Here is a 12,729-nt window from a genome sequence, read left to right as displayed (position 1 = left end):
AATGACTTATTTGACCATCTGCATACATCACAATCTGCCCCATGCCTTATTAATGATGAGATCACAGGGTAGCCTCTCTTAGGGTAATTTACACAATTCCTAAGACATCTAGATATTGTTTGCACCCTTTTTGTTAAGAATGCTCTGTGCACCTGCTAGCTAGAGCAAGTAGGGAATCTGGCTGCATCAGATATAGATATCAGAAAACTAAGCACCTATATACAGTGGTGATGGGAACATTGGAAACCCAATGCTGGGATGAAAGTATTGGTAGGTAATGGAAACCGAAATAAGGATCTGTCCCACACATACACCATCCCTATATATGTATTATCTTCTATCTGCTCATCACCATGGTAACTTTTCAGAGCTCTTAGTGGCAGATTTTCAAAGGGATTTAGGCACATAACGATGCAGATAGGTGCCTACTGGGATTTTCAAACACTTTGGTGCCTATGAAAATCCCACTAGATGCCCATCTGCATATTTGGGTGCCTAAATACCTAAATACCTCTGGAAATCTGACTCTTGGTTCATAATTTGACAAGACTGTATGGCCACTTCACATTCTTGCCCTGGCAGAGAACAGCTATTTTTCACTAGATTTCACTAGATTAAGAATGTTTTCTTTCTGTTGCCTCTGCCACGCAGGCATTACAAAGGGCTGCACATCATGGATCATAAAATACCATATGCAAGGTAACATTAGAGGCAACAGAAAAGAGTGGGACCTTGAACAAAGTCCTACATTTCTTTGTTAATTAAACTGTTCAAAAGAGATAGAGAGATGCTGAAGTGTTGGGCTGCATTCTGAACTTGCATACCTCCAGTAATTGCTGGTGGGTAGGCAGCACAAGGACCTGCATAATTGCTTTATGTGACATGGGTGTCCCAGGACTTTGTGTCCCCAGGAGAAAATCCCATAGCAGTTCTCCAGATCAAAATCCAGAACCACCAGAAGATTATGCAGTTTGAGCTGAGTATTTTGCAGCACTTTGGGGCCTCCCCTGGCTCTCCCTCCACAACTCAAGCATTTCCTGGGCAGAGCAGGAGGTATGGCTCAACTCCAGGTTTTGCTGGCTGTAATGTCTAGGAAGATCTAGGGGGTGGGGAGATGGACCTGGCCCTTGGCAAAACCCTCTTCCTGCGTGGTAGTACACCAACTTCAGAAATACTGGTTCCTTCATTCCAGTCAAGTATAATGACCTTGTGGATATGGTCGATAAAGAGAACACCGATGTCCCATCCTCAAATCGACTCTGTGACTGCCCTGTAGACCTCCAGCCAGAGGAAAAGATCCCATTTGGGCATATTTACCCTTTATCGGAACCCAAGCTCAAAAGCCTTTGAGATTACCTGGATGAGAATCTGGCTAAAAACTTTGTCCAACCCTCCAAATCCCGTGCAAGGGCCCCTATCCTGTTCATTGAAAAGGAGGACATATCTGTGTTGATTATCAGGCCTTGGAACACTATTACCATCAAGAACCAATATCCTCTCCTATTGATCAGTGGGCTTCTAGAATGGGTTAGTGTGGCAAAGTTCTTCACCAAGCTCAACCTGCATCCATGAGGGTGACAATGAGGGTGGAAGGGGGTAGGAGGAACAATAACAGAAAATGTGGAAATAGCAGAGATGCTTAATGACTTCTTTGTTTCAGTTTTCACCAAGAGGGTTGGTAGTGATTGGACGTCTAACATAGTGAATGCCAGTGCAAATGAGGTAGGATCAGAGGCTAAAATAGGGAAATAACAAGTAAAAATTATTTAGAAAATTTAGCTGTCTTCAAGTCACCAGGGCCTGATGAAATGCATCCTAGAATACTCAGGGAGCTGACTGAGGCAATATCTGAGCCATTAGCGATTATCTATGAAAAGTCATGGAAGACGGGAGAGATTCCAGAACTCTGGAAAAGGGCAAATAGTGCCAATCTATAAAAAGGAAAACAAGGACAACCCAGTCAGCTTAACTTCTGTACCCAGAAAGATAATGGAGCAAATAATTAAGCAACAAAAATAAGCAGTTTGCAAACATCTAGACGATAATAAGGTGATAAGTAACAGTCAGCATGGATTTGTCAAAAACAAATCTTTAAAAAAGGGAAGGAGGAGAATCCGGGGAACTCACCTCAGTCCCTGGAAAAATCATGGAGCAGGTCTTCAAATACTCCATTTTGAAGTACTTGGAGGAGAGGAAGGTGATGAGGAACAGTCAAGTGGATTCACCAAGGGCAAGTCATGTCTGACCAACCTGATTTCCTTCTATGATGAGATAACTGGCTCTGTGGATATGGGGAAAGCGGTGGATGTGATATACCTTGACTTTAGCAAACCTTTTGATATGGTCTCCCACACTATTCTTGCCAGCAAGTTAAAGAAGTATGGATTGGATGAATGCACTATAAGGTGGCTAGAAAGCTGGGTAGATCCTCAGGCTCAACGGGTAGTGATCAATGGCTCGATGTCTAGTTGGCATCGGAATGCCTCAATGGTTGGTCCTGGAGCCATTTTTATTCAACATCTTCATTAATGATCTGGATGATGGGATGGATTGCACCCTCAGCAAGTTCACGGATGACACTAAGCTGGGGGGAGAGTTAGATATGCTGGAGGATAGGGATAGGGTCCAGAGTGACCTAGACAAATTGGAGGATTGGGCCAAAAGAAATCTGATGATGTTCAACAAGGACAAGTGCAGAGTCCTGCGCTTAGGATGGAAGAATCCCATGCACTGCTACAGGCTGGGGATCGACTGGGGATTACAGTGGACGAGAAGCTGGATATGAGTCAACAGTGTGCCCTTGTTGCCAAGAAGGCTAACGGCATATTGGGCTGCATTAGTAGGAGCATTGCCAGCAGATCAAGGGAAGTGATTATTCCATTCAGCACTGGTGAGGCCACATCTGGAGTACTGCATCCAGTTTTGGGGCCCCCACTACAGAAAGGATGTGGACAAATTGGAGAGAGTCCAGTGGAGGGCAACAAAAATGATTAGGGGGCTGGGGCACATGACTTACAAGGAGAGGCTGAGGGAACTGGTCTTATTTAGTCTGCAGAAGAGACGAGTGAGGGGGAGATTTGATAGCTGCCTTCAACTACCTGAACGGGGGTTCCAAGGAGGATGAAGCTTGGCTGTTCTCAGTGGTTGCAGATGATAACAAGAAGCAATGGTCTCAAGTTGCAGTGGGGGAGGTCTAGGTTGGATATTAGGAAAAACTATTTCACTAGGAGAATGGTGAAGCACTGGAATGGGTTATTTAGGGAGGTGGTGGAATCTCCATCCTTAGAGGTTTTTAAGGCCCAGCTTGACAAAGCCCTGGCTGGGATGATTTAGTTGGTGTTGGTCCTGCTTTGAGCAGGGGGTTGGACTAGATGACCTCCTGTGGTCTCTTCCAAATATAATCTTCTATGATTCTCTGTATGTCTACACTTGGAGCTAGAGGTGTGACTAATGTGCTAAAAACAGTAGTGTAGTCAGTGCAGTGGCACTGGCTAGCCATGCTGAGTATATACTCGTGGGTTTGTACTCAGGGTGGGTAGGTCATGCTGCCACTCCCCATGCTTCCCCAGTGACGCTACTCTTTTTAGCACACTAGCTTGATGAGTGCAAGCATGAGTGGGTCTACGTGAACTGGGACTGGAAAGTGTGAAAGTCCCATGATTTGGGACTTCTGAAACTACACTGGACTAGAAAATGTTCTACAGGGAGAAATCCTGCATTGGTAGAGCTATGGACTGGAACGTCTAATAGGACTATTCTGACTTGAATTTATCATTCCATGATCCTGTGTGGGCTCTGCTGTACACTGGATATTTTCTTGAAGCTAGGATTTTTGGGTTATCCATTCCCTGCAGTTGGCTTCTGGTGCAAAAAAATTAAAAAGCACTTGGCACCATGTTGCACACCAATTAATACAGATTTAGGCAATTAGCACTATTAGAAAGGGACTCTAGGGCATTCCATGCAGCTTGTCCTAATTATCCCTGAAGCTTTGGGTTTCTAAATTATGTATTTTCTAATCTAATAGTTTTTGGTGCTCAAATATTTCCTTTCCCCCCCCCTTAGTTTAGAAGTTAATCTGGTAGCCATCATCAGGATACCGTGGTCATCATAATTCATTTCAGTACCTCAGCTCACTGGACAGATGGTACAAAGTGCCAATTTAGGAAAATGTTTCAAAAGAAATGTGGATGCAGATATAAAAATCTCCTGGAGACAGAGTGTTCTCTGGAAATTATGTACTATATTTCATACCAAATGCTAGTGTTAATGCAATTTTGGGAATGGGAAACGAAGTACTCCAAAGTAGGAAGTCATCATTTAAATATGACAGTTTCAAAGATTGAAATGCTCCTAGAGATTGAGGCAATTCCAGACATTAGGGATGGCTCTGTATTCTAAACCACAGAAGACTTGAATTAATTTTAAAAATGGAACAATTTCAATTTACCAATTTAAAACATTAATGACATTAAAACTACTGAACTGATTTTCTTCAAACTTGGATTGTTTTTTAAATCTCATTGAGACTTAAAATGCAGTCAAATCTCAATGTATGGTAATATAATTTACTATATGTAATGGTTTATAACAATATCCATTTTGTATTATATTATAAATTGTGTTTACTGACAAATTGTGTATAATGAGCTAAAGACAGAATATACTTTAAAGAATTAAATGTGTAGAGCTAAAATTGAGCTTTCAATTTTAACTCTATTGAATACAGAAGAACTCTTAACTTAATTCTTCCTTTTCTTTTTCTTTCTTTAAATGAAAACACCAAAGAAACTGCATACAAATTAACTATAAATGCTGTGGAGGCTGAAAAATTATTATTTGGCTTGGTGCCTCATAAATCCATCTGCATTTGACTAAAGCTCTCAGTGCCTAGGAAAATATACTTCATTTGTCCATTTGTTTTAAAAGGAGCAGAGCTAAGAAATTTAAACCAATTTGTTACCTGGTTAAACAGGAGTTACATAAGACATGGGCCTGAAAGGGACCTCCTGGGTCATCTGCTTCACTATCATAGGCAACCTCTTTTTATAACCCTGTTCATAGACTTATAAAGCTCCATTTTAAAGCCTCTTATTTTTCTCGCCCCAATGGCTCCTATTGGGACACTGTTCCAGAACTGCACTCCTCTGATAGTTAGAAACCTGCTTCTAATTTCTAGCCTACCTTCTTGGCACTAACTCAAAGCACACATACGAAGGAGGAATTTATGTTAATACTGTCCCTATTAATCATCAGTCATCATGAAAACAAAAGAACGGCCATACTGGTTCAGACCAGTGGTCCATCTAGCCCAGTATCCTGTCTTCCAACAGTGGCTGGTGCCAGATGCTTCAGAGGGAGTGAACAGAACAGGGCAATATATTCAGTGATCCATCCCCTGTTCTCTAGTTATGGTTTCTAGCAGTCAGAGGCTTAGAGACACCCAGAGCATGGGATTGCGTCCTGACTATCTTGGCTAATAGCCATTGATGGACCTATCCTCCATGAACTTATGTAACTCTTTTTTGAACCCAGTTATACTTTTGGTCTTCACAACATCCCCTGGCAATGAGTTGCACAGGTTGACTGTGCATTGCGTGAAGAAATACTTCTTTATGTTTGTTTTAAACATGCTCCCTATTAATTTCCTTCGGTGACTCTTGCTTGTGTCACATAACTCCTTGTGTTATGTGAATGACTAAATTATACTTCCTTATTCACTTTCTCCACACCAGTCATACTTTTATAGACCTCTGTCATATCCCCCCTCACTCGTTGTAATAATATACCATCCTACAGCACACTCTGGGTGTGATCCATATGTGACCATCCACACCTAAACTTCAGAGTTAAATGCCTAAGTCCCCAGGCATTTACAAGGTGGGGTCTCGAACCACTGGACTACAGAGTAATTCACTCTCTTTCTTGCATTCTCTTTCTCTCTCTGGCCCAACGATTGTTCTACTGTGGATAAATACCCAAAGAATCACTGGGCTTGAGAGAGAGTGAGAGAAAACAAGAGCAAGAGTGACTCTGTAGTCCATGGTTAGGGCACTGCCCTAGGTGCTGGGTAACCCTGGGTGCAGCCCCCTGCTCCAATTGCTCTTTCATTACTTGTACTCCAGCTTCAACAGGAGATATTAAGGAAGCCCATCTCAGAGTGTCCCACAGCTCAGTGGTTAGCAAACCCTCCTCTGGTATGGGATACCTCTATTCAAATCTTTTCTCCCCATGTAGCAGAAAAATGGAAATGTTAGGTCAACTTACTGCAGTAATAATTACTGTGGTGGCTGATGTCAACACTACTCTCCTTCTGTTGGTGGTGCATGTCCTCACCAGCGGCTCTTCCACCAACTGAAGAGGGGTAGTGTGGGGTTGTTCAGCTCTGTGCAGCTCCCCATTGGGAACCTAGCTGCCTCCTGGGGGACAGCCATCCGGACTTCTCAGCTCCCTGAGTGGAGCATGGCAGCTCGACTTGGAGCGGGAAGTGGGAAGCCAGAGCAGCGGGCAGCAGCCCGGCTTGGAGCAGGAAGCCCACATGCACAGCCCGGCTCAGAGTGGGGAGCCTCCAGGCAGCAGCTGGACTGAGAGAGGGGAGCTGGAACTCAGGGGGCAGCCAGATTTCGAGCAGGTAGCAGGGTGGGTGCCCGGGGGCAGCCAGGCTCTAGCTGCCCGGCTTGCTTGTCAATTTCATGGCTCCAGCATGGACACTGCATTGCCCTAACTACATCGACATAAGCCCTATACCTCTTGTGGAGGTGGAGTTATTATGTCAGTGTAGTAGGGCACTTACATTGGTGGGTCAAGGCTGTAGTGTGGACACTGACATAATTAGATCGACATAAGCTGCCTTAGTAGGGTTGCCAACTCTCCAGGATTGGCCTGGAGTCTCCAGGAATTAAAGATGAATTTTTAATGAAAGATTGCCACGTGATTAAATCTCCAGGAATACGTCCAACCAAAATTGTCCTTACATCAATCTAACTGTGTAGTGTAGAGCAGACCAGAGTCTCCCACATCCTGGCAAATGCCATAATCACTGGGCTAAAAGTTAGGTGTGACTTTCTAGGCTCCTAAAAGTTATATGTTGTGGTTGCATCACAACACTTAAGTCCCTTTGCAAATCTAGCCTTAGGTTGAGAATCTTTGACCGCTGTCAAATACTCCAATAGTCAACTAATGCATATGCAGGAGTAGCTCATTGCTATCAGAGGATGGCTTGATCCTTTCTTCCTTTTTTTTCACCGCAGTTTTGGGGGATTCCTAAGAGAAAGTTTATAAACACCTCTTACTGTTTTGACTATTTCCACCAATAGACTCTGTAGGTGCAGAATAAAGTAACATTTAAAATGTGTTACAGGCTTCATCTACAAAGGCAACCATAGCCTGTAGACTTCCCTATTCCTGTTCCTGCCTCCTCATCCATCCCTCCCCCTTCTTACCTCTCTTCCTTTCTTTCCTGCCAAATCTCTCAAGTTTTAAAAAGCTGAACTGGGAGCCTTAACAACCCCCTGCCCAAACTTTAACTGAAATCATGCCAGGCTGCTGCTAGAGTTCTGCGTCTTGTGATGCTGCCACAGAAATGTATCCTTCCCTCAGCCCAGCTCTAGAAGTGGCTTGGTGCCATTTAAGCTAAAGTTTACACTAGAGACCTAAAATGGGCATTGATTTAAGGCTCCCAGGTTGGTTTCTTAAGAAATGGAGAGAGCAGAGAGGTTGACCAAAAAGGTTTTAATTGGTTTGCACAAATAACTGGACAAACATTTACAAATAACAAATAGATTTAAAAAAATCCTCCATGCTCACAGAAACAAAAGATCTAAATATGTAGGGTCAAAGAGGGATGTGATCCCTTTGAGTCAGTTCATTTTCACATCTTTTTAAATATTCTCAGACCAGGCTCCCCTTGCTAAATATCAAGGAGGTAATTTTGTATTATTATTCGTGTGTGGGTGGCTTATTGTTGTTCCAAAACCCTACATCTGAACACTCTGAACCAGATTTTGAATTTTGCCGCTCTATCTCGTTGTTTGATGCGGTAGGAGGGAACAAACCTTGGATTAACTTGTCTTACTTGATTCATAAGGCTGAAATTGGAACAACACAATCCTTTCAAAGTTGTTAGTTCAAAAGTTAAGGCTTCCTGGTGATAGTAAATGCTCTTATTGAGGCAGAGAGATCATCTGGAATAAGATCGGGGAAAACCAGAAAGTGTCTAGTGATGACTTTGCTGCTGGAATTAGTCGCATCTTCCTTTGAAATTTGCCTCATTGGGAAAAATCCCCTTTTAAAGGTGACTTACAAGTTTTTAAAAATGAACTAATTGTAAGGCTATGATGCACTGAATACCCCAGATAGGAGCAGCTTGGTACAGCAGTCAGCACATAGACTCAGGCAATCTTTCCCAATGTGGGGAGCGCTAGGCTACTTCTAGAGGCACTAAGCATAGGAGCGGAGCAATGAGAGTAGGGAAAATTGTTTGACATTAGATCCAACCTGCCTCCCCCCTCACTTCTAAAAATACAGACTTGAGAAACCACCTTCTCTTGCACTGGCCCTTGATGCAGCCAGCTTCACAAAAGCACTGCTGACTCAGGCATCAGCTTATTGAGTCAAAATTCTCTGCCCTGTGGCATGCGTCCCAGCTGCAAGAGCACCACAGAACCAGCAACCACACCTCACTGTCACCCCACGCAGGTGAATAGGATTAGAAAGAAAGAACAGAAATGAGTGAGAAAAAATGGACAGAAAAAAGTCATGGTGGCTGCTGTACTAGGTCACTATGCTTTAGTGTGTTTGTACTACAGAGATTCAGGAGCAGTTCACCATTATCAGTTGCCTTCTGCTGCTGTGCCCATGACTTCTTCCCAGCCAGTAGAAGTGTTGCCAATTTGTGCATTGAAGTCACCTATCATCAGCTTGATGTCATGGTTGGGCACATCATCCAATATTTGCTGCACTTGCTCCTAAAATGTATCCTTTTCACTGTCTCCTGCTTCATTTATTGGTGCATATACTTGAATTATTGAAAATATACATGTCCTGTTTGCAGTCTGGCTATTATTATTCTAGCGTTTACTGGCTCCCAAGCCAGCAAGATCTTCTCTATGTTGTTATCCAGCATAATTTCTACACCTCTTTTGTGCTTTCCTCCTCCTGAGTATAAGATGGACAGGGAGTGGCAAGACAGTGTCTGATGTCATGACAATCTTGTCTCACTGACGCTGAGTATGTTCAGGTGGTATTTGTTCGTTTCTTGTGTAACCTGTGCCAGCTTTGAAGCTTTCCTGTACTATACAAAGTATGTACATTGCACATGCCCACGCCTGTTACAGATTTGGTTGTCAGGATTCAATGCCTCGAGATCTCAGCTTCCACTAAGGTCGGTCATCTTTGGGTTTTTTGAGTTCCATCTGCACCAACTGTCCTCAGGTTTTGGTTTAACTGTACTGTTTCTGTTGCAATAAGGTTTTCCCTGAGTGGGTTGCAAACCCAGCTGCAGAACCCTCCTCTTTTATCCAGGCTAGGGACCAGCATGGTTGCTAACAGTGGCAGAGTTTGTCTCCTTTGCATCCCGGCAACATGTTACTAAACCATGCTATAGAGATCTGATGAGCAAGGTTTTTCACTGCATATGCTGCCATGAAAACTTCACATGATTTCACATCTGTCTCCTGTCGGGTATAAAATAATGTGAAGTTTTCACGGCAGTGCTGTGTAGTGAAAAACCCTCCTTACCTGACCCCTAATAACATGTGATAGTAACATGAAGCTGGAATGTAGCAGGACCTGCTAGTCTATGATGGCAATGGGGAAACTGGCATGAAGTTCCTGAGCATGTGTGGTAAGTGGCCTTCTTACTTGCTGCTCAGCTGGGCAATTAGGATATTACTCTACAATTAATTTTTTAAATTTGTACTGGGAAGGTCACTGTGTTATGCTCATACAAAGCACACGGGATCTTTATAGAGGAAGGTAAATACACACAGCGTTTATTGAGAATACCACCGTTAGCATATGCTTTTTAGACACACACACACACACACACACACACAGTCCTGCAGTGATGTTTATAGTTACCAGTCCAGAGTCTGGATCAATCTAGTGGCCAGCCAGATTGGTCGCAGAGGGGAGCGGGGTTCTATCGGTCGCGATCCGATGCTCCTGGAGTGTGGCAAGACGAACCCAAAGTCCTATGGCAAAGCACCCTGTTCTTATAGGTTTTCTTCTCTGTTGAAGCCTATGGATTTTGCTGTGTCACTTTGTGACAGGTTACTTCTTAATTGGTGTAAACATTCCAATACACCTCCGAGAGGGTCATCCTGTCCTTTGTTCCGATTTAATCAATTGTCCGTAGGGGTGCCAGCCTTTACCTCAGGGTCGTCAATCTGCCCTTCATTATGGATGCACGTTGATGATTCTTTGATGTTCTTTAAGTTTCTTCACTCCTCTTTCCTTGACTCTGGCTATAACAATGGCCTTCACACCTTATCTTTTCCTGATGCATACATTCCTCATTCACACAAACAGATTGAGAATACAAACAGTAGTATTTTATATTGAGCAAAAGGGCATTGCAGATTAAACCTTGCTAAGTTTTACAATCAATAACCAAGACAATTTACATTGAAACCCAGGCCTGCAATGTTCCTCTAATCTACTTAACATAGACACAATAGAGAATCCTGTCTCTTACTTCCTAATTTGTAATACATATAGGAAACCATAGTAGCTTTAGAACTTATTCTAAAACAAAAAGATGACCATAATTAGTCATAAGGATTGTTCTGGTCTGTCATTCCTTTCTGCTATTCAAAAAGGGTGGCTGACAAGATGAAATCAAATCATACATTAATTCTCACAGTACATTATAAAATCCAGCTCCTACAACTGTTAGACTCAAATTTTATGCTTACAGCCTATTCAGTCCCATTAGCTTCAGGACATTTTTTCCTCATATTCAGCCTAACTTTTCAGTTTCTTAATTTCATTTGATTATTGCTAAGGCTATGTTTTAGTCACGGGTATTTTTAGTGAAAGTCATGGACAGGTCACGGGGAGTGTAGCGAGGCGGTGGGATACCCCACAGCCCCGCGGAGGGACGAGCCTCCCCTAGCACCAACGTGGGCGGAGTCAGTGGATCCTGTGCCCACCCCCCAGAGGTCACGGCGCAGGACAGGAAGTATAAAAGCCCAACTGCAGAGCTCACTTGAAAGACAGCCGCCGGAGAGGCCAGATGCCTGTGGCCTAGCTCCGGGTTGGGAGATGCTGGCAGGCTGCGGCCGACCCGAGGACTGGCCGGGCCAGCCAAGCCTACCCCCGGCCAGCTACCCAGAGGAGCAGCCAAGCCTACCCCTTGCCAGCTACCCTGAGGAGCAGCCGAGCCTACCCTTCACCAGTTACCAGTTAACCTCCGAGGACACCGCCCTAACCCAGGTACCTTACGAGGGGGAGTCCGGAAGTAGACCGGGGGCAGCCGACCCTGGTCTGGCCGCAGCACTGCCAGAACCAATGTCAGTGTGTTGCGGTCAGGATCCCCACTGACACAGCAGCGGGTCTTCTGCCGCTGCTAGGGCCCCGGGCTGGGACGCAGTGGAGTGGGTGGGCCTGCGTCCCCCAGCCACCCCACTCACGGGTGGCAGTCTCCCCCTCGCACCAGACGCTCAGAACCAGAAGGGCCTGGGCTCATATTGAACTATTGGCTCAGCCCCTGCCTGAGGGCCTGAGCTCCTGACTGTTTGTTTGCTGCCCTGCCCTGAACCAGGGCCTGGGCCCATAGTGAACTATTGCGAGGCGGTGGGATACCCCACAGCCCTGTGGAGGGACGAGCCTCAGCCGAGCCCTCCTACAGGGAGTAAACAACAATTCATGGCCCATGACCTGTCCGTGACTTTTACTATATACCCCTAACTAAAACTTGGGCTGGGGGATCACGGGTGCTCTGGAAGGGTGGGCTGGGGGTGCAGTGGGTGCTGTGGGGGGTAACCCGGAACCCCCGCTGGTGCTGGAGAGGAGGCAGGCAGCAGCGTATGGCTCAGGACCCCAGTTGGTGCTGGTGGGGAGGCTGGGGGGCAGCGTACGGTGCTGGGAGGGAGGGACGGTTAACCGGATTGGTAGGCTCCCTATCCGGCTCTGACTGGCATGTCCCTGCAGCTCCTAGGGGGAGGGGTGGCCAGAGGGGCTCTGCACGCTGCTCCCGCCACAATGCCGGCGCCGCAGCTCCCATTGGCCAGGAACTGCAGCCAATGGGAGCTGCGGTGGTAGCGCCTGCGGCACAGGCAGCGCATGGAGCCCCTCTGGCCATTCTGCCTAGGAGCTTCAGGGACATGCCAGTGGGACCCGGGGAGCCCCCTCCACGTAAGCGCCGCCATGCACCCCAACACCCTGCCACAGCCCTGAGTCCCTCCCACACACCTTAACTGCTGCTGCTGGCACAGGGGCTGCCAGCACCAGCTGCTGCAGAAGTCACGGAGGTCATGGAAAGTCACGGAATCCATGACTTCCATGATCTCTGTGACAGACATGCAGCCGTAGTTATTGTCAATTATACACCATTGTTTCACCCCTAAATAATTCATTGAGTATGTTTTGCTTACTCCTACTTTACCATATATTGCCTGCAATCTGCTCATAAGCGCAGAACTCTGGCGCAATTTTATGGCCCTCATTCAGCAAGGCACTTAAGTGAGTTCCGAAATTTAAGTATGTGAACAGTCCAACTGACTTGCA

General features: G+C 45.3%; 1 protein-coding gene across 4 annotated transcripts in view; it reads left to right on the top strand.

The window, feature by feature from the left end:
* The window catches only part of PKNOX2 (PBX/knotted 1 homeobox 2), a 316,349-nt gene that overhangs the window by 269,940 nt on the left and 33,680 nt on the right, over positions 1-12,729 (top strand). The gene's annotated exons all lie outside the window — the stretch shown is intronic.

The sequence above is a fragment of the Emys orbicularis genome, chromosome 15, assembly GCF_028017835.1.
Source record: "Emys orbicularis isolate rEmyOrb1 chromosome 15, rEmyOrb1.hap1, whole genome shotgun sequence".
Classification (NCBI taxonomy): Eukaryota; Metazoa; Chordata; order Testudines; family Emydidae; genus Emys; species Emys orbicularis.
This window is presented reverse-complemented; position numbering and strand designations above follow the sequence as displayed.